This window comes from Heptranchias perlo, unplaced genomic scaffold (genome assembly GCF_035084215.1).
Source record: "Heptranchias perlo isolate sHepPer1 unplaced genomic scaffold, sHepPer1.hap1 HAP1_SCAFFOLD_44, whole genome shotgun sequence".
NCBI classification, from domain to species: Eukaryota; Metazoa; Chordata; class Chondrichthyes; order Hexanchiformes; family Hexanchidae; genus Heptranchias; species Heptranchias perlo.
This window is the reverse complement of record NW_027139453.1, coordinates 11751725-11774733: the sequence shown is the minus strand read 5'-3', so window position 1 is coordinate 11774733 and position 23009 is coordinate 11751725. Positions and strand designations below refer to the sequence as shown.

The window sequence follows — 23009 nt, the reverse complement described above, 5'->3', positions numbered from 1 at the left end:
CATTTCGTATACCTTCTTCTCAACCTTATCTACCTGGACTGCCACCTTCAGGGACCTGTGCACATGCACTCCAAGGTCGCTCACTTCCTCTATCCCAATCAATATATTCCCGTTTACTGCTTATTCCCTTTTACTGTTTGCCCTCTCTCAGTGAATTACCTCACACTTCTCCGGGTTGAACTCCATTTGCCACTTTTCCGCAGACTCCACCAACCCATTGATATCTTCTTGGAGTCCACAGCTATCCTCTTCACTATCAAATACACGGCCAATTTCTGTGTCGTCTGCAAAATTGCCAGTCATGCCCCCGACATTCAAGTCCAAATCATTAATATATACCGCAAACAGCAAGGGACCCAACACTGAGCCCTGTGGTACGCCACTGGAAACGGATTTCCGTTCGCAAAGACATCCATCGACTTTTACCCTTTGTTTCCTGTTGTTGAGCCAATTTTGGATCCAATTCGCCTCATTCCACTGTTCCCCATGGAGTTTAACTTTCTGACCAGTCTGCCATGTGGGACCTTGTCAAATGCCTTACTAAAATCCATGCAGACAACATCCACTGCAATTCCCTCATCAAACCTCATTCTCACTTCCTCAAAGAATTCAATCAGATTTGTAAGGCGTGACCTTCCCTGAACAAATCCATGCTGACCATCCCTGATTAAACCATGCCTTTCCAAATGAGAGTTTATCCTATCTCTCAGTATTGATTCTAATAGTTTGCCCACCACCGAGGTAGACTGACTGGCCTATAATTTTTCGGCCTTTCCCTCGTACCCTTTCGAAACAATGGTACTATGTTTGTAGACTTTCAGTCCTCCGGTACCTCCCCTGTATCTCGTGAGGATTGGAAAATGATCCGCAGAGCATCCGCTACTTCCTCCCTGGCTTCCTTCAATTGCCGAGGAAACAATGAATCCGGCCCTGGTGACTGATCAACTTTCAAGCATTCCAGTCCCTCTCGCACATCCTCTCTCGTTATGTTTATCTTATCCAATATTTCACACCTCTCCTCTTTAACTACTACGTCTGGATCATCCCTTTCCTTTGTGAATACGGAGACATAATATTCATTTTTTCTCTGTATTCCTACCCACATCCTCTGCTTCTGCACACAAGTTACCCTTATCATCTCTAATAGGTCCCACCTTTTCCTTAACTATCCTCTTGTTCTTAATGTCCTGATAAAGCATTATTTAATCTTACTAGCAAATATTTTGTCATGGCCTGTCTTTGCTTTCCTTATTTCCTTTATTACGTCATCTCTGTACTTTCTATGCTCCTCTATTCTTTCATCCAAGTCATTATAAATATTGTGAACAGTTGAGGCCCCAGAAGAGATCCCTGGGGAACACAACTTGTCACTTCCCGCCAATCAGATTTTAAAAAAATGTATCCCCACTCTGTCTCCGACCTCCCAATTAATTTTCAACCCTTGTTAAACGGTTCCCTCAAATTCCGTTCCTCTCAATTTTGCCAAAACATTTCTTTCCTCTTTAATTAATTTCCTGCAAATTGAATATTACTAAACCCGCGACACATTTCCTGTCGAAATGAAACACACATCACAGGACATGTATCGAGTATATAGCAAGAACACCGCGATTTTATTATTAAACAGCGAGAATACGGATGTTAACACTGAGCGCCTGATCTGGTTGGAACCCATTAGCCCGAGGTGACGGGACCCACTCCGCGTTTATATTTACCAAAAAATGAAAATCAGAATTAGAGAACGTTCGTATTTTACAGGACAGGAATCGGCTAATCGGCCCGTTGAGCTTGGACAGTAAATTCTCTCCACTCTGTTGTTCTAAGTGTAGAGTTTTATTAGATCAATTTGTCTTTAATTTTATTTCCTTTCTCTCTATTTTACGAACTCAGTGGGTGAAAGAGGTACGGTTTGAGGGCTAAACATTTAGATCAAGATTTGAACATTGTTTATTTTAATTGTAGCTTAATGAGAGACAAAGCGTGAATTTAGTTGCCAGTTTTCTAATAACGCAAAAGCTGAAGCTCCAATTTTATAAAAGAAAGACAAAGTAAATGAACGATATCAACAGAGTGAAAGCAAGGGACAGATAAAACCAGAGTCTTGAATCACCTCGGCTGCAGCTTTAAAATCAGTTTCTGAACGGATAGGTCAGTGGTCATGCAGTCTAATGGATAAAGCTTATGACTCCGGTGTGAATCATGACGTTATCAGAAATTTGCAAGATTGATTCTGTCACGGTCAGTTCACAAACTGGGTGAAAACGTGTTCTTAATGGGTCGCAACTGTTTTACACCCGCCCATTTCTCACAGCCCCTCCTGATGAAACGGCAATATATTAAAAAGCCAAACAAATAGACAGGGTATTTATATAAAGTTATAGCACGCTCCCAATCGGTTCATAGAAAATGAATTATATCTTAATTATGTTTTGAACAGGCAAAAAAAAATCAAACTTACTTTTGTGAAACTTATCAAAGTGTCAGTGTGAATGTAAGAATCACCCAGCTTTGGGGCACGTTGTCTAAATTGTTTCCGGGCTGTCGAGTCAGGAGAAAGACTCAAATTAAACAAACTTGATAAGAAACGCAGGTTTGTGAGTTTCCCCCAATTCTTATTCCTGGGACAGACTGCGTCATTGAAGGGAACAGTAGGTACTTTATATAAAACCATCGGGAGTTGTCAATGCTCCTCTGAGTCATTAATTCAAATCCACAAACACTTTCTAATGCCATGACACGGGTTCAGAGGTCAAACTGCAGGGATCAGCCGCTGACCACTGATATTCAGTGTAGAGAGGGGCCAGTGTTGGTCATTGGGAGACCAGCCGCTGACCAATGTTATTCAGTCTAGAGAGGGGTCAGTGTTGGTCATTGGGGGATCAGCCGCTGACCACTGACATTCAGTGTAGAGAGGGGCCAGTGTTGGTCATTGGGAGACCAGCCGCTGACCACTGATATTCAGTGTAGAGAGGGGTCACTGTTGGTCATTGGCGAATCAGCCGCTAACCACTGATATTCAGTGTAGAGAGTGATCAGTGTTGGTCAATGAGGGATCTGCCGCTGACCACTGATATTCAGTGCAGATAGGTCAGTGTTGTTAATTTCGAAACCAGCCGCTAACCACTGATATTCAGTGTAGAGAGCGGTCAGTCTTGCTCATTGGGACATCAGCCACTGACAACTGATATTCAGTGTAGAGAGGGGTCAGTATTGGTCATTGGGAGATCAGCCGCTGACCACTGATATTCAGTGTCGAGAGGAGTCAGTGTTGGTCATTGGGGGATGAGCCGCTGACCACTGACATTGAGTGTAGACAGGGGTCAGTGTTGGTCATTGGGGTTCAATCATGGACTTCTTCACCGGCCACGCCAGATCCTCGGGATCAATGTCGGACAAACGCAAAACTTCAAATCTAAAATTTTATTCCATTTGCACAGAAACAACGTAATGCAAAGGCACTAAACGAAACGCATAGCAGAAGAAATGTCAGTTAATTTTGGTATTTTCAAAAAGATGGTGAATCATTACAGACCGCTGTTACTGCGGTCGCTTCATTTTCTCGGTCAATTAATGGTTTAGCGTCGCAAATATTTCACCGTCTTTGTGGCGCAATCAATCAACTCGTTCGGCTATTAACTGAAAAGTTTGTGATTCTAAGCCCACCCAGGGCAGTAAACAGAAAATTAATTGACTTGTCCGTTAGAATTACAGTCTGAGACGTTCACTGTAATATTGTCCTCATCACAGGGTGCACATTTGAAGTCGTCTGGTGCATTTTTATGACTGGTTTTGGACCAAATTATTCAGCTCGTATAATAATTTTGTAAATACTGATTCGGCTAAACAAGGATCGGAATAGACTGTTTACGATTTCGGTATGAAAACAATTGAAATAAATATATAAACATTCTAAATGAAAACAATACACGAATCGGGAGTTACACCCTCAGTATCAACGAATCTTTGAAATTCACACTCTGCGCATGTCTTTAATAATTGCTTTTAGACTTTGATTCGTTCTCTTTAATATTATTGGCTTCTCTACTGTTTTGTAAAAAAGTATTTTTTAAAGCGGAATTGAACCCGGTTCACAGCAGTGAAAACACGGTATCATAACTGGACCTCCTGCTCAAATTCCGCCCAACTTTTCCTGCGTGAGCTGGTCGACAGGATTCTGATATGGGACCTGGCACATGGGGCCACCGAAAGAAAGAATGTTTTTTGATAGCGCCCTTCACACTCCAGGACGTCCCAAAGCGCTTTACAGACAATGAAGCACTTTTGGTAGTGTCGTCACTGCTGACATGTCGGAAACGAGGCAGCCAATTGGCGCATAGCAAGATCCAAAGCACAGCGATGTGACAATGACCAGATAATGTATTGTAATGACGCTAGTGGAGAGATGAATATTGAACGAGGTAGCAGGGAGGGCTAATTGCCCTTAAAGGTGAAGACAAGATGATTGTATCAATTCGAGTTTTGACCTTTGTAATGCTTTTCTTTCCTTATTTTTATCTCCTTCAGATTCCAACTGATCAGAAAACTGACAACTGAACTCTCAACGAATTTTCGATCAATCTGTCACTCAAAATGAACAATGTTATAAATAAAGAAATAAACCGGATTGAGACGGTTCACTTCACTTCACTGAAACGACCAATTCCGGTTAAACCGGCACGGCGGAGTCACAGCAGCTCATCGCTCATCTGCACCTCAACTCCATTTAGCGATATAGAAACTGGAAAACTCATGTTTCGAGGCGAGTTTACTAATTTCCTACAAAATGAATATCACTAAACCACCAAAACATTCCCTGCCCTGATTAAACACACAGCAAGGGGATGTGTAGAATATATAGCAAGAAACCCGCGATTATATTGTTACACGGATAGAATCCCGTGCTCAATATTAACATTAACACTGAGCGCCAGGTCTGGATCTGACCAGTTAACCCCGTGGTGCTGGACCCCGTCCGCGTTTATATTTACCAAAAAAAGAAAATCAGAAAATAATAATCTCACCCAGCAGAATTTTGGGATGTTCCCATTTTACAGGACAGGATGAGGCCACTCGGCCCGTCGGGCTTGGATAGTAAATTCTGTTCACATTCTCCGCTCTATGTTTTTCTCCGTGTACATTTCTAGTTTACCGATTTGGCTTTTATTTTATTTCCCCTCTCTCTATTTTTCAGGCTGAGTGCGAAAGAGGCTGAACATTTTGATCAAAGATTTGAACATTGTTTATTCTGATTGTAGGATTCTCGGAGATCCAGCGGGAGTTCGGTTGTCAGTTTCCTGATTCGTCGGAAACAGTGGAGCCAACTTGCTACCAGAAAGAAAACAAGAAATGAACAACATCATCAAAGTGAAAGTGAGAGAAAGATCCAAGTTGAGTCTTAAACACCCCTGGCCCGGGTTTTAGATCTTTAGCTGAAACTTTGCAACACCGACCGTGTGGCCTAATGGATAAGGCGTCTGACTTCGGTATTAGTCGTCGATGTTATCAGAAGATTGCAGGTTCGAGTCCTGCCGCGGTTGTTTTTGCATTCCTTCGAACGTGCGCCGTTGCAGTTTCATCCCCGACCGTTCCTTGCAGTGGCTGACCTCATGGAACGGAAATCCGTAAATTCCTTTGCTGACAGAAGTTGACCCAACACTTTCAACATTGTCGGTCTGGGTGCTCGGGCAGGACATAGTGTAAAAGTGACTTTATTTCGACTGTTTGGATTCAGAAATGTTCGAATAATCCATTGTGCTCTGTACGGACGGGTCCGCATCCCATCCGTGTCGTTATTGTATTGAACTTTCGTTGGGGCCCTACAAAAGTTTTCCACAATCAAAATGGGCTTGAATGCTATTATTATCAATCCAACACCGATGTTTTAAGTCTGTGTCCCTGGTTTGTTTCTATTTTGTTTAAATGGAGAGGGACAATTGGAATTTTTCACCTGCTGTAATGAGATAAAGGGTGAGTAGAGAGGACAGATCGGAGACAGATCTCTCTGTCCTTCCTTGCTGCCTCTGGGGTTTACAGCGAATGAAAGATTAACGGGAATATCAAATGATAAGGGAGCTGGAACTTAAAGGGTTAACTTTATCAAAACTTTTTAACAATCTTGAACCAGTCCAGATATTAGATTTGCACCAAGTCTGTACATTGTTTCTGTTAAATTTATGTCCTCCACCCGGTCTTCATCAAGAAAAAATTAAATCTGGACGGAAGTCCGGTACAGAATATGAGCCCAGGATCTCATAGAGTCATACAGCACGGATAGAGGCCCTTCGGCCCATCGTGTCCGCGCCGGCCATCCGCCCTGTCTACTCTAATCCCATATTCCAGCATTTGGTCCGTAGCCTTGTATGCTATGGCATTTCAAGTGCTTATCCAAATGCTTCTTGAATGTTGTGACGGTTCCTGCCTCCACAACCCTTTCAGGCAGTGAGTTCCAGACTCCAAACACCCTCTGGGTGAAAAAGTTGTTAACAGTCTCCCGTTTTGAACTCGAATCCCACCCATGGCTCGGTTCCCAGTAACTGCTGCAGAGATTGAAGGACTTCGGTCCCTCCTGCATCTCCTGCATTTTACCATCTCGCGATTATTCGATCGGTATTTGGGAACATGGGAGAAAGCCTGGCTTTAAATCCCGAACATTTAAATCCTCAACAATCCGTCTGTTGATCCCATTCCACGGTGTATTAAGTTAACAATAACCGCGGGAGTGCAATAGGAACCCAGTCCGCAGTTTGCTTCCTTCTCTGTTCCTGTTCTCTCTCGGTGTCTCCAAAACACGATACACTGTTTGGATCAGGAACCGAGTTCTGATCAGACCTGTGACAGACAGGCAAGAATCCGTCACTGAAACCCCGAGACACAGGGAATGCTGTTCATTCTGTTCCAGGGACACTTCGTGAGTCGCTGAAACTTTTGAATTCCTATTCCCACAAAGGACGGAGCCAAGCGGAGGAGGGACGTGTTTCTCAATGATCGGACATTGGAGCCCATCGAAGTGTGAGTTCCGATGGTCGATTGGTGTCTGTGGAACGCCGTGAGGGCTTTGGTTTCCTTCTTAAACTTGGACCCTTCTGTTCGGTCTTTGTGTTCAGCTCTTTTTATTGGTGTTACTGAGTCAGGAATGTTGGACAAGACAGCGGGAGAATTCCCTGCGCTTCTTTCAGCAGCGCTGGGTAATCATTAACATTTACCGACAGGTTCTCATTTAATCGTCTCTTCTGAAACCTCCCAATTTTGGATCCAATTCGCCTCATTCCACTGTTTCCCATGGAGTTTAACTTTCTGACCAGTCTGCCATGTGGGACCTTGTCAAATGCCTTACTAAAATCTATGCAGACAACATCCACTGCAATTCCCTCATCAAACCTCATTCTCACTTCCTCAAAGAATTCAATCAGATTTGTAAGGCGTGACCTTCCCTGAACAAATCCATGCTGACCATCCCTGATTAAACCATGCCTTTCCAAATGAGAGTTTATCCTATCTCTCAGTATTGATTCTAATAGTTTGCCCACCACCGAGGTAGAGTGACTGGCCTATAATTTTTCGGCCTTTCCCTCGTACCCTTTCGAAACAATGGTACTATGTTTGTAGACTTTCAGTCCTCCGGTACCTCCCCTGTATCTCGTGAGGATTGGAAAATGATCCGCAGAGCACCCGCTACTTCCTCTCTGGCTTCCTTCAATTGCCGAGGAAACAATGAATCCGGCCCTGGTGACTGATCAACTTTCAAGCATTCCAGTCCCTCTCGCACATCCTCTCTCGTTATGTTTATCTTATCCAATATTTCACACCTCTCCTCTTTAACTACTACGTCTGGACCATCCCTTTCCTTTGTGAATACGGAGACATAATATTCATTTTTTCTCTGTATTCCTACCCACATCCTCTGCTTCTGCACACAAGTTACCCTTATCATCTCTAATAGGTCCCACCTTTTCCTTAACTATCCTCTTGTTCTTAATGTCCTGATAAAGCATTATTTAATCTTACTAGCAAATATTTTGTCATGGCCTGTCTTTGCTTTCCTTATTTCCTTTATTACGTCATCTCTGTACTTTCTATGCTCCTCTATTCTTTCATCCAAGTCATTATAAATATTGTGAACAGTTGAGGCCCCAGAAGAGATCCCTGGGGAACACAACTTGTCACTTCCCGCCAATCAGATTTTAAAAAAATGTATCCCCACTCTGTCTCCGACCTCCCAATTAATTTTCAACCCTTGTTAAACGGTTCCCTCAAATTCCGTTCCTCTCAATTTTGCCAAAACATTTCTTTCCTCTTTAATTAATTTCCTGCAAATTGAATATTACTAAACCCGCGACACATTTCCTGTCGAAATGAAACACACATCACAGGACATGTATCGAGTATATAGCAAGAACACCGCGATTTTATTATTAAACAGCGAGAATACGGATGTTAACACTGAGCGCCTGATCTGGTTGGAACCCATTAGCCCGAGGTGACGGGACCCACTCCGCGTTTATATTTACCAAAAAATGAAAATCAGAATTAGAGAACGTTCGTATTTTACAGGACAGGAATCGGCTAATCGGCCCGTTGAGCTTGGACAGTAAATTCTCTCCACTCTGTTGTTCTAAGCGTAGAGTTTTATTAGATCAATTTGTCTTTAATTTTATTTCCTTTCTCTCTATTTTACGAACTCAGTGGGTGAAAGAGGTACGGTTTGAGGGCTAAACATTTAGATCAAGATTTGAACATTGTTTATTTTAATTGTAGCTTAATGAGAGACAAAGCGTGAATTTAGTTGCCAGTTTTCTAATAACGCAAAAGCTGAAGCTCCAATTTTATAAAAGAAAGACAAAGTAAATGAACGATATCAACAGAGTGAAAGCAAGGGACAGATAAAACCAGAGTCTTGAATCACCTCGGCTGCAGCTTTAAAATCAGTTTCTGAACGGATAGGTCAGTGGTCATGCAGTCTAATGGATAAAGCTTATGACTCCGGTGTGAATCATGACGTTATCAGAAATTTGCAAGATTGATTCTGTCACGGTCAGTTCACAAACTGGGTGAAAACGTGTTCTTAATGGGTCGCAACTGTTTTACACCCGCCCATTTCTCACAGTCCCTCCTGATGAAACGGCATTATATTAAAAAGCCAAACAAATAGACAGGGTATTTATATAAAGTTATCGCACGCTCCCAATCGGTTCATAGAAAATGAATTATATCTTAATTATGTTTTGAACAGGCAATAAAAAATCAAACTTACTTTTGTGAAACTTATCAAAGTGTCAGTGTGAATGTAAGAATCACCCAGCTTTGGGGCACGTTGTCTAAATTGTTTCCGGGCTGTCGAGTCAGGAGAAAGACTCAATTTAAACAAACTTGATAAGAAACGCAGGTTTGTGAGTTTCCCCCAATTCTTATTCCTGGGACAGACTGCGTCATTCAAGGGAACAGTAGGTACTTTATATAAAACCATCGGGAGTTGTCAATGCTCCTCTGAGTCATTAATTCAAATCCACAAACACTTTCTAATGCCATGACACGGGTTCAGAGGTCAAACTGCAGGGATCAGCCGCTGACCACTGATATTCAGTGTAGAGAGGGGCCAGTGTTGGTCATTGGGAGACCAGCCGCTGACCAATGTTATTCAGTGTAGAGAGGGGTCAGTGTTGGTCATTGGGGGATCAGCCGCTGACCACTGACATTCAGTGTAGAGAGGGGCCAGTGTTGGTCATTGGGAGACCAGCCGCTGACCACTGATATTCAGTGTAGAGAGGGGTCACTGTTGGTCATTGGCGAATCAGCCGCTAACCACTGATATTCAGTGTAGAGAGTGATCAGTGTTGGTCAATGAGGGATCTGCCGCTGACCACTGATATTCAGTGCAGATAGGTCAGTGTTGTTAATTTCGAAACCAGCCGCTAACCACTGATATTCAGTGTAGAGAGCGGTCAGTCTTGCTCATTGGGACATCAGCCACTGACAACTGATATTCAGTGTAGAGAGGGGTCAGTATTGGTCATTGGGAGATCAGCCGCTGACCACTGATATTCAGTGTCGAGAGGAGTCAGTGTTGGTCATTGGGGGATGAGCCGCTGACCACTGACATTGAGTGTAGACAGGGGTCAGTGTTGGTCATTGGGGTTCAATCATGGACTTCTTCACCGGCCACGCCAGATCCTCGGGATCAATGTCGGACAAACGCAAAACTTCAAATCTAAAATTTTATTCCATTTGCACAGAAACAAGGTAATGCAAAGGCACTAAACGAAACGCATAGCAGAAGAAATGTCAGTTAATTTTGGTATTTTCAAAAAGATGGTGAATCATTACAGACCGCTGTTACTGCGGTCGCTTCATTTTCTCGGTCAATTAATGGTTTAGCGTCGCAAATATTTCACCGTCTTTGTGGCGCAATCAATCAACTCGTTCGGCTATTAACTGAAAAGTTTGTGATTCTAAGCCCACCCAGGGCAGTAAACAGAAAATTAATTGACTTGTCCGTTAGAATTACAGTCTGAGACGTTCACTGTAATATTGTCCTCATCACAGGGTGCACATTTGAAGTCGTCTGGTGCATTTTTATGACTGGTTTTGGACCAAATTATTCAGCTCGTATAATAATTTTGTAAATACTGATTCGGCTAAACAAGGATCGGAATAGACTGTTTACGATTTCGGTATGAAAACAATTGAAATAAATATATAAACATTCTAAATGAAAACAATACACGAATCGGGAGTTACACCCTCAGTATCATCGAATCTTTGAAATTCACACTCTGCGCAGGGCTTTAATAATTGCTTTTAGACTTTGATGAGTTCTCTTTAATATTATTGGCTTCTCTACTGTTTTGTAAGAAGTAGTTTTTTAAAGCGGAATTGAACCCGGTTCACAGCAGTGAAAACACGGTATCATAACTGGACCACCTGCGCAAATTCCGCCCAACTTTTCCTGCGTGAGCTGGTCGACAGGATTCTGATATGGGACCCGGCACATGGGGCCACCGAACGAAAGAATGTTTTTTGATAGCGCCCTTCACACCCCAGGACGTCACAAAGCGCTTTACAGACAATGAAGCACTTTTGGTAGTGTCGTCACTGCTGACATGTAGGAAACGAGGCAGCCAATTGGCGCACATCAAGATCCCAAGCACAGAGATGTGACAATGACCAGATAATGTATTGTAATGACGTTAGTGGAGAGATGAATATTGAACGAGGTAGCAGGGAGGGCTGATTGCCCGTAAAGGTGAAGACAAGGTGATTGTATCAATTCGAGTTTTGACCTTGGTAATGCTTTTCTTTCCTTATTTTTTATCTTCTTCAGACTCCAACTGATCAGAAAACTGACAACTGAACTCTCAACGAATTTTCGATCAATCTGTCACTCAAAATGAACAATGTTATAAATAAAGAAATAAACCGGATTGAGACGGTTCACTTCATTTCACTGAAACGACTAATTCCGGTTAAACCGGCGCGGCGGAGTCACAGCAGCTCATCGCTGATCTGCACCTCAACTCCATTTAGCGATATAGAAACTGGAAAACTCATGTTTCAAGGCGAGTTTACTAATTTCCTGCAAAAAGAATATCACTAAACCACCAAAACATTCCCTGCCCTGATTAAACACACAGCAAGGGGATGTGTAGAATATATAGCAAGAAACCCGCGATTTGATTATTACACGGATCGAATACCGTGCTTAACATTAACACTGAGCGCCAGATCTGGATCTGACCCGTTAACCCCGTGGTGTGGGACCGCGTCCACGTTTATATTTACCAAAAAAATAAAATCAGAAAATAATAATCTCACCCAGCCGAATTGGGGGTTGTTCGTATTTTAAAGGACAGGATGAGGCCACTCGGCCCGTCGGACTTGGATAGTAAATTCTGTTGACATTCTCCGCTCGGTGTTGTTCTCCGTGTACATTTGTTGTTTCCAGATTTGTCCTTTATTTTATTTCCCCTCTCTCTATTTTGCAGACTGAGTCCGAAAGAGATTCGCTTTGGAGGCTCAACATTTTGATCAAAGATTTAAACATTGTTTATTCTGATTGTAGGTTTCTCGGAGACCCAGCGGGAGTTCAGTTCTCAGTTTCCTGATTAGTCGAAAACAGTAAGGAAATTTGCGAAAAGAGAGAAAACAATAAATGAACAACATCAACAAAGGGAAAGTAAGAGAAAGATACAAGCAGAGTCTGAACCACCCCTGCACCGGGATTAAGACCATTTGGTGAAACATTACAACAGCGGCCGCGTGGCCTAATGGATAAGGCGTCTGACTTCGGTATTCATCGCGATGTTATCAGACGATTGCAGGTTCGAATCCTGCCGCGGTCGTTTTTACATTTGTTCTGACATGCGACGGAACTGTTTTGTTCCCCACCGTTTCTCACAGTAACTGTCCGAATCTAACGGAAATCCTTAAATTCCTTCGCTGACAGAAGTTGACTCTGCACATTCAACATTGTCAGTCTGGGTGCACGGGCAGGGCATGGTGCAAAAAGTGACTTTATTTCTACTGTTTGGATTCAGAAATGGTCGGCTAATCCATTGTGCTCTGGACACGTGGGTCCGATTCCCATCCGCGTCGTTATTGTATTGAATTTATGATGCTGCCCGACATAAGTTTTGTACAATCGAAATGGGCTTGAATGCTATTATTATCGATCAGACACCGGTGGATTGTTTATATTTTGTTTAAAAGGAGAGGGTTAATTGGAGTTATTCACCTGTGTAATGGGATAAAGTTCTAGGAGAGAGGACGGATTGGAGATAGATCTTTCTGTCCTTCCTTGCTGCCTCTGGGGTTTACAGCGAATGAAAGATTAACGGGAATAGCAATTGATAAGGGAGCTGGAACATAAAGGGTTAACTTTATCCATCAGGATGAAATCTAATTTCAAAACTTTTTAACAATCTTGAACCAGTCCAGTTGTTAGATTTATCCCAAATCTGTACATTTTTGCTGTTAAATTTAATTCCTCCACCCGGTCTTCATCATGAAAAATTAAATCTGGAGGGAGGTCCGGTCCAGATTTGAGCCCAGGATCTCTCTCATTGTTAACAGTCTCCCGTTTTGAACTCGAATCCCACCCATGGCTCGGTTCCCCGTAATTGCTGCAGAGATTGAAGGACTTCGGTCACTCCTGCATTTCACCATCTCCCGATTATTCGATCGGTATTTGGGAACATGGGAGAAAGCCAGGGTTTAAATCCCGAACATTTAAATCCCCAACAATCCGTTTGTTGATCCTATTCCACGGTGCCTTTAGTATTCATAACCGCGGGAGCGCAATTGGAATTCAGTCCGCAGTTTGTTTCCTTCTCTGTTCCTGTACTCTCTCGGTGTCTCTAAAAGAAGATACACTGTATGGATCAGGAACCGAGTTCTGATCAGACCTGTGACAGACAGGCAAGAATCCGTCACTGAAACCCCGAGACACAGGGAATGCTGTTCATTCTGTTCCAGGGACACTTCGTGAGTCGCTGAAACGTTCGAATTCCTATTCCCACAAAGGACGGAGCCAAGCGGAGGAGGGACGTGTTTCTCAATGATCGGACATTGGAGCCCATCGAAGTGTGAGTTCCGATGGCCGATGGGTGCCTGTGGAACGCCGTGAGGGCTTTGGTTTCCTCCCTTTAACTTGGACCATCAGTTCGTTCTTTTTGTTCAGCTGTTTTTGGTGGTGTTACTGAGTTAGGAATGTTGGTCAAGACAGCGGGAGAATTCCCTGCGCTTCTTTCAACAGCGCTGGGTAATCTTTAACATCCACCGACAGGTTCTCATTTAATCGTCTCTTCTGAAACCTCCCGCCAGTTATCCCTCAGGACTGCCCTGATCTGGGTTCCTTTGCCAATCACCTTGTGCCTTCTGGTTCCCGACCCTTCTGCCACTGGAAACAGTTTCTTCTCACACGCACAATTAAAATCGCTCATGATTTTGAACACCTCTGTCAAATCTCTTCTTAACATTCTCTGCTCTAAGGAGAACAACCTCAGCATCTCCAATCTCCACACATAACTGAAGTCCCTCATCCCCGGTACCATTCTTGTAAATCTCTCCTGCACCTTCTCTGAAGCCTTGATATCCTTCCTCGAGTGTGGTGCCCATAACTGAACACAATACTCCAGCTGAGGTCTAACTAGTGTTTTATTAAGGTTTAGCATAACTTCCTTTCTTTTGTATTCTGTGGCTTTATTTATGAAGCCAAGGATCCCATATGCTGATTTAACAGCCTTCTCTACCTGTCCTGCCACTTTCAACGATTTGTTTACATACATCCCCAGATCTCTATGTTCCTGCACCCGATTTAAAATTGTACCATTTAGTTTATATTGTCTCTCCTCATTCTTTAGGCCAAAATGTATCAATTCGCAGTACTTTGCGTTAAATTTCATCTGCCATGTGTCTGGCCATTTCATCAGTCTGTCTGTTTCGTCCTGAAGTCTGTTACGACCCTTTTAATTGTTTATCACATTGTCCAGTTTCGTGTCATCTGCACAATTTGAAATTCTGCCCTGTCCATCCAAGTCCATGTTGTACACTATCTACTTCAAGCCGACGCTAGCAGGCCTTCTTTACCAAAATCGTTTTCAATGTGCGACTAGCATTATCAAGTAAGACTTTGCAGAACGAATGAGGTAAGAAACTACGTTGTTGTCTGTATGTCCAACGTAATAAAGTGCTTCCTGATTTCACCAGTGAAAATCCGAGCTCTAATTGTATGCCCCGCCCCTCCCCCACCACCAGAGGAAATAGCTTCTCAGTATCTACTCTTCCAAATCGTTTTATCATTTTAAACACCTCAATCAGATCAACCTTTCAAACCGAAGGGAATACAATCCAAGTTTGGCTCGGGATCCCGGTCTTGTCTCGGTCGCCGACATTGTTTTCTCCCTTATCGGTTTCCCTCTGCTTTCACCAATTGCCCCAGAGACCACCGTTTATATCTGGATTCAGCACCAGGCAGAGAGATAGAAACAACTGCCTGGTGTTTGTTGACCTGATCGGGAGGTTAATGTCACCGAAGGCTGATTCACTGAGATCTCCAGGCCTGTGCTCGGCTACCATTTGGTTTGGGTCCCTGTTCGACGCTTGTTCTCGCCGGGTGAAGTGGACAGACTTTCTCTTTCACCAAGTTGTTGCAATACTGGACCGGTCTCATTTTCTGTGTGAATAACTGGGACAAGTGGACGGAGCAGGGACAGAGAAGGCTGTTGGAACCCGGAGCGTAACAAGGTCTAACTTTTGTCCCACCAGAATTATTTCAATATCATTATAATCCTGCAATTGCTGGGACCTCGAGCCACAATGATGAATGAACGGCGTGCGCCATTATCTATAGGTGAATGTTGCAGCAAGTGAGATACGGGATGGGGTGATTTGCCTATAATTTCTGGAACATTTGCGCCGTTCCTCCGAAAGGCTCGATTGAACGATAAAAGTTATTTTCGTCATTCAGCCCACCGTTGCCGTCAACGGCGATCGCCAATTCGTTGTATTGACGCCATTAATCGCGCCGCAGCCAATTACGATTGGACAATGATGGCAAATAAAGTATGAAGCAACAAGAAGTCACTGAGAAAAGTCACAGACTTCAGCCTCTCAGCTTCTCTCCTGCCTTCTCACTCTCAGGCTCAGTCTTTTGTTCCTTTTCAGTTGTGTTTATTTCTGCTCCCTCCCGTCTTCCTTCCTTCTATCCTTCACTGACATCTTTCTTGGAAAAAGGAGCTCCTGCCGTCAGCAGCTGTGAAAAAATCTGTGAAGCCAATTGGTGATTTTTCACTTAAAATGGAAGCGCAGTGAGACTCAACAGGTATTCGATCTCCGGACTTCTCATTTATCAATCAGTGAAAGCCTCAAAGTGAAAATAAGACCCGAAGTTCAACGAAACGCTGGCAATTGACCATGCAGCCATGTAAAACTTCGTGCCACCCAAAGCCGATCAGCCATCCTTTCAGACGGTTCCTGTTCATTCAATCTCGCTTTCTATTCCGATGTACAGCATCATCGAGTTGTACACTAATTATTTCAAGTAAACAATATCAACGTCTCTTCACCAAATTTTGTTTGTCCAACTTGTCTTATCCGGTAAGACTTTCTAAAATTTAAATGATCTGAAGCAAAATTGTCGTTTGTGTGAGAATAGGTACACCGGGTAGACTAGCGCTAATACACATTTCCTAATGTAAAACAAACACACGTTAAATTATTGTGCAGTAGTTGTCGGAGGTCACCCACAGGAGGAGGTCAGGGCCGGGTGTGTCACACACAGTACTCATCAACATTTCGTCGGAAGAGTTCAGAAATGCAAAGGGTAAGACCAGATAGTCTGGAGAGAGTGTGGGAATAAAAAAAGGATGAATAGGACTAGATATAAGATGTACTGACAGGGGATAAGGAAGAGAGGGTCATGACTGATATCGATGGTTTCACAGGCTGAGACCTTTGAACAAAAGATAGAGGTTATTGCGCAGACGCACTGAAGGGGAAGGCTGAACAAAGTCGCTTGACAAAGGTATCAATACTATAACGTTGGGAAAGATTTGGACAAATGTGGGCACCGTGGCTCAGTGGTTAAAGCACCTGTCTTGTAAACAGGGGATCCTGGGTTCAAATCCCAGCGGTGCCTTTAGCTCAAGTTGTTTGTTTCTTTGCTCCCATTTTCCCACCCGTTGTGCTCCAGAGAGCAGCGAGAGGAATGTTTCCTTCTCCTCAATGGCAGCCTCCAGGATCCCTTGGTTTTTGCTTCCCATTCTCTTTGTGTTGACTGCCGAGTTAAATTAGTTCCAGAGATTCCCATCCACGGGTTTACAATTGCAACGAATCATCTCCGTGAGGTTAAAGTGCCCCCTGCTACTTTATATTTCCATCAAATAATATCAATCAATTGCGGAATAAAAATTCAGCTGTTCGCTGATATTCTGTATTTTCCCCAATCAAGTAGACAGGAGGGAATGAATCTTTCTGTGAGGACGTTGGACAAACTGATTCTAGGGTAGAGCTAAACTTTCATGGTGGAGATTAAACACAGACCAACACCGCGGGACCGCTTCTGGTCAACGACTTTTATTCTTAAACCAGAGTTGTTTTAGCGAAGGGATTGAAGAGCTGGATTGTAAGTCTTAGGGGATTCCGACATGCCGGTTTATCGGATTTGCACGGTTCACTTCACTTCAATCGGAAAACATTCGACAATTTCAAAACTTTCATCCCCTCGAGACCGAACAGGAAGTGAAATTTCAATTTGTTTTTTTTTGCAGTTACTGCAACAAGATTCTTCTCAATATAAGAAAAACGGAGTGTTTCAAACTGTAGGGAATGAATTAACCGCAGATTCGGTGCCAGCGCTCGCCAGTGTGTTCTTATCTACAACACTCTTAGAATCATAGAATCATAGACTCGTTCCAGCACGGAAGAAGGCCATTCGGCCCGTCGAGTCCGTGCCGGCATTCTGCAAGTGCAATCCAACTATTCCCATCGCCCCGCCCTATCCTCGTAGCTCTGCAACTATTTTCCCTTCATGTACTTATCCAGTGCCCTTTTGAAAGCAACGACTGGATCTGCCTCCACCTCAGGCAGCTCATTCCAGGTCACAACCACACGCTGTGCAAAACATTTTTTCTCATATCGCCCTTGGTTCTTTTACCAATCACCTTAAATCTAGGACACCTGCTTCATGACGCCTCCGCCAATTGGAACATTTTCTGTCTATCTACTCTCTCCATACCCTTTATGATTTTGCATACCTCCATCAAATGTCGTCTCAAAATTCTTGCTGCAGGGAGAGAAGCCCCATCTTCTCCCGTCTATGCACGTAACTGAAGTCCCTCATCCCTGGAATCATTCCAGTAAATCCCTTCTACACCCCCTCTAAGGCCTTCACATCCTTCCGAATATCCGGTGCCCAGAACTGGTAACAAAACTCCAGCGTGGCTGAACCAGTGTTTTTTAAGGTTCATCATAACCTCCTTGCTTTTCAAGATTGGTTAACGGAGAGAAAACAGAGAGTGGTGATAAACGGGTCATTCTCAGGTTGGCAGGCTGTAATTAGTGTGGTGCCGCAAGGATCGGTGCTTTGGCCTCTGCCATTTACAATCTATATTCATGAATTAGATGAAGGGACCGAATGTAATGTATCCAAGTTTGCTGACGATACAAATCTCGGCGGCAAAGCAAGCTGTGAGGAGGACACAAAGGGTCTGCAAAGGGATATAGAAAGATTTATTGAGTGGGCAAGAAGGTGGCAGATAGAGTATCATGTGGAGAAATGTGAAGTTATTCGCTTTGGCAGTCAGGACAGAATAACATAATGTTGTTTCTATGGTGAGAATCTATTAAACGTTGATCTTCAGAGGGACTTGGCTGTCCTCATTCAAGAAAAAGTTAGTATGCAGGTACAGCAGGCAATTAGGAAAGCAACTGACAGAGATCAAACTGTGATCCCACAATGAAGCAGTGATCTCACATTTACCCAGTTATCCCACAATGACCCAATGAACCCACAGTGATACCACAGTAGACTGAACACACGTGAGCCCCATTGGGTGCAGCCTGTGGTCAAGGCCTTGGTCAGTCTCTTCTGGAGAGAAAGCTTCTTGGCCAAGGATTCCTCCTCCTCCCAAAAATTATCTCGCCATTTCTTTCATATTGCAGTATTTCCACCAAAAAGTTCATCTGGAGAGAGAGAGAAAATGACTTGACTAAAAACAAAGCAAGATATTTCAACGGCACAGCTAGAGCCCAGAGATTACGCACACTCCCTCACACTCCCTCCCTCACTCATTCCGTTAAACAGGAAATCTCTCAGCAAATATCACTGACGGACAAAATCTCCAGTTAAAAGCAGAGAATATAAAAAAGGGAGAAGTTGGGAGAGAGTGAGACAGAAAGACACCCAGGACAGGCTAAAGAGCACATGTTGCTTCTCTCTCTGTGTCTAATACATGTTTGCAGGATTTTGTCTGCTGCTTTGCCACTCACCAGCTCACTTACTCCCCCTAAAACGTGCCGGTCAGTCTCCCTGTCCCGGTCAATGTTTGCTGCAGAGCCCAAACTTCCCCTGTGTTCGTTTTCACTTCTGTTCCTGGAGCAGGGGACAAAAAAAAACTGTCGTTTCTTGCGACTTCACTAATTTTGTTGCAGTTTGCAAAGGTGGAAGAAATTTAAGTTTGCACTTTTCTTTTGTTTTAATTTTCAGTTGACAAAAAAAGGCCTGTAGTTTGTGGTCAGCTTACAATTTGTGGCTTTTTCAATCAGCCAACGAGTTAAAACAAATTCATGACATTTAAAAGAGTCAAAGCAAAGAAGTTTTAAAACAAACAAAAGCTTTAGAAAGATCCCTAACTGAGTCATCGCGACAATATCTCAGCAACATTACTTTACACAGAAACAAAGCCCAGTTTATAAAGCAGATCAATCCGAAGAGTAAACGATTGAGAAAATCTTTATAGACAACAACGACTTGTATTTATTTATTCCAACAAAAACTATATATAACTTACGATGCAGTCTCCTCTACATTGGGGAGACCAAACGCAGATTGGTTGATCGCTTTGCTGACCACCTCCGCTCAGTCCTCAAGAGTGACCATGACCTTCCGGTCGCTTATCATTTTAAATACCCGCCCCTCTCGCACTCCAACCTGCGTGTCCTCGGCCTGCTACATCGATTCAATTAAGCTCACCCTTTGCTCGAGGAGCAGCACCTCATCTTTTGAATCGGCACTTTACAACATTCCGGATTCGACACTGACTTCAAGAAATCAGAACCACTGCTCCCATTTTGTCTGACAGCAGGTGTTGGTAATGGTCCTGCAGTTGCCATTTACAGCTGCTCAAGGCCCATCTTTTGTTTCTTTACTTGTCCAACTACCACCCTCCTTGCCTTAAAACATCATCCCATTTGTCGTTACTCCTGCCCTCCACCCTATCACAAAATTTCCCGTTTATTCTTTCCTGCCATCCCCTTACTCACCCCATTTCCTTGTTTTGTACTTGATTAAAAACTGTTAAACCTTTAACTTCTTCCAGTTCTGACGAAAGGTTTTCGACCTGAAACGTTAACTTTGTTTTTTCTTCACAGTTGCTGCCTGACTTGCTGATTATTCCAAAATTTTCTATTTTCATCTCAGGTTTCCAGGGTCCGCAATATTTTGCTTTTGATTTAGAACACTGTACAAATTTCTGGTCACACGATTATAAAAAGGATATAGACATACTGGAGAAGTTGCAAGTAAAATTGACAGGTATGATACCAGAACTGAGAAAAGACTGAACAGGCATTGTTTCTCTCGAAAAGAGAAGGCGGAGGGTGACTTAATAGAGGGCTTCAAAATCGTGAAAAGGTTTGATAGGATAGAGGTGGAGAAGATGTTTGCACTTTTGGGTGAGTCTAAAGCGAGTGGTCAAACATACAAGATAGTCAATAATAAATGCAATAAGAAATTCAAGAGACAATTCTTTGCATAGAGAGTGGTTAGAATGTGGCACTTGAGGCCAATAGCATTGGTGCATTTAAGGGGAAGCTAGATTAGTACATGAGGGAGAAAGCAATAGAACGTTCTTCTGATCGCTTTAGATGAGGAGGGGTGGGGGGAAACTTTGTCGAGCTTAAGCACGGCATAATCCAGTTGGGCTGAATGGCCTGTTTCTGTGATCTATATTCTACGTAAAATCTATGTATTGTTACATCCATGGGTTACACTATTTAATTTTTAGATATTTGGCACTTCAGTATCACGAATATCCACTTCTGATTTCAAAGGATATCGTTGTTACATTCCTGGGTTGCCCAATCGTATAGTTTTATATTGGAACTTGCAGAAACACGAATATCCAGTTCATATCGTCAGGGCGAACTACTGGACCCGGGAATTGGAAGTACAATTTCAAAATTTGCGGATAACACCAAATTGAGGGGTATAGATAATATTGAGGAAGAATGCGACACAATACAAGAAGTAGTTAATAAAAGTACAGAATGGGCGTGAAAATGGTAACTGAATTTCAATAGAGATAAGTGTGAAGTGGTACATTTTGGTATTAGGAATAAGGAGGCCACATCCTCTGGAAAACAAGAGTGTAAATGGGACAGAGGAGCAAAGAGATCGAGTGGTACAGATTGAAAAATCATTAAAAGTTGCAACGAAGGTTAACAGGGCCATAAAATGCAAACAAATTAAAGGGGTTCAATTCGAGAGTAATAAAATTGAAAAAATGAGATGTTATATTAAATTTCTATAGAATTTTGGTTAGGCCAGACTTAGAATACTGTAATAAAAACAGAAAACGCTGCAACACTCAAATGGTCGGGCAGCTTCTGTCGAGGGAGGAACAGAGTTAATTTTTCAAGTCTGTGCACAGTTCTGGTCTCCATACCATAAAAAGGATATAGAGGCTCTGGAGAAGGTGCAAAAAAGACTGACAAGAACTATACCAGAACCGAGAGTTTATAACCATCATGAAAAACGCAACAGACTGGGAGTTTTATACCCTAGAAAAGAGAGGGTGACCTAATAAAGGTCTTTACAGTTATGAACGGTTTTGATATGGTGAAAGTAGAGAAGACGTTTACACTTGTGCGGAATCCAAAAGTTGGTTTCAACAATATAAAATTGTCACTAATCAATGGATTAAGGAAATCAAGAGAAACTTTTTTACACAGAGAGTTGTTAGAATGTGGAACCGGCCTCCGTATGGGGTGGTTGAGGCGAATAGCTTTGACACATTTCAGGGTAATCTAAATAAATGTATAGAATCAAAGAATCATAGAATGGTTATAACACGGAAGGAAGCCATTCAGCCCATCGAGCCCATGCCGGCTCTTTGTAAGAGCAAGCCAATTAGTCTGATTCCCAAGCTCTTGCAATTTTTTCCCTCATCCAATTCGTTTTTGGAAGCCACGAATGAATCTCCTTCCACCAACCATTCAGGCAGCGCATTCCAGATCATAACTACTGTCTGGGAGTAACTATTAAATTCTGATAGAGTTAGATGAGGTGGTGTGGGAGGAAATGGTCTGTTTCTGTATTGTGAATTCTATTTAGAATCTATGTAAAATTTATATATTGTTACATCCCTGTTTACGCTTTCATAGTCTTCGATATTGGACAATGTAGAAACACGAATATCAAGTTCAGATTATCAGGGATGCTATTTTTACATCCCTGGGTTAAAGCAATTCAAAACGTATGCCATGGCAAACTTCCTTCCAAAAGCCTTTAACTGTTGTCAATTAAAATATTTATTCCATTAGCTCTTACACGATGCAATGGTTAAAGGTGCAATGATCTCTTTTCTGTTTGTTCCATTCCCCGTAGTAAAACATTCCATGCTCCAAACACCGCTGATTGAAGACATTACATTTAAACACATTCACGATGAGCTGAAATTCTCACTGATCCTAACAACCAGAGGATAGGGTAAATCTCTATAACTCTATCAACCACCTTCAGAATATTAAATTGGAGTCTCCTTTTCTCAGTTCCTGTGGAGATAATCCTGGTCATTCAAGTCTTTGATAGTCGCTTTCCCTTCCCTGGCCTCATTCGAATGATTCTACATTGTGTCCTCGATGGCTTTAATTTTGCATCTATAATTGGGCAACAAAATTGGACACAATATTCTGGAAATACCTGCTTTAACCATAGGGACAAACTAATAACAGATTCATCATGGCCATCATCCCCAGAGAGCAGTAAAACTGTCTCGAACCAAACAGAATAAAGACAAATATCGAATAAAGTACCATCCGAGTCACTGTTGCTGCTCCCATCTTAAAAAGAGGATTCCCTGAAAGTTGCCTCATTGTTGTGGAGACCTATTTCAACGGGATCTCTCTAGATAAACCAAGTTATGCTGTTCGAAAGAAAAAATGCGCACGAGTAGTTTCCAATGTTAATTTATCGGAACAAGTCCGTCGATGATATTAACCACTTTCTGGTCCAAGAATATTAGCGCAGAAATCACTTCTGCTCCTACAATGGACAACTAGTGAACGCATTGCAATGA

At 42.7% G+C, this 23009-nt stretch overlaps 3 non-coding genes across 3 annotated transcripts; all 3 read left to right on the top strand.

The window, feature by feature from the left end:
• The first annotated feature begins 5447 nt into the window (after positions 1-5447).
• trnar-ucg (transfer RNA arginine (anticodon UCG)) lies at positions 5448-5537 on the top strand. Its single transcript is given in 2 exon segments — positions 5448-5484; positions 5502-5537. It is a non-coding gene; the product is annotated as a tRNA-Arg (tRNA).
• A 6709-nt stretch (positions 5538-12246) lies between these two features.
• On the top strand, positions 12247-12335 carry trnar-ucg (transfer RNA arginine (anticodon UCG)). The gene is given in 2 exon segments: positions 12247-12283; positions 12300-12335. It is a non-coding gene; the product is annotated as a tRNA-Arg (tRNA).
• A 4222-nt stretch (positions 12336-16557) lies between these two features.
• On the top strand, positions 16558-16630 carry trnat-ugu (transfer RNA threonine (anticodon UGU)). The gene has a single exon. It is a non-coding gene; the product is annotated as a tRNA-Thr (tRNA).
• The last annotated feature ends 6379 nt before the right edge of the window (positions 16631-23009 follow it).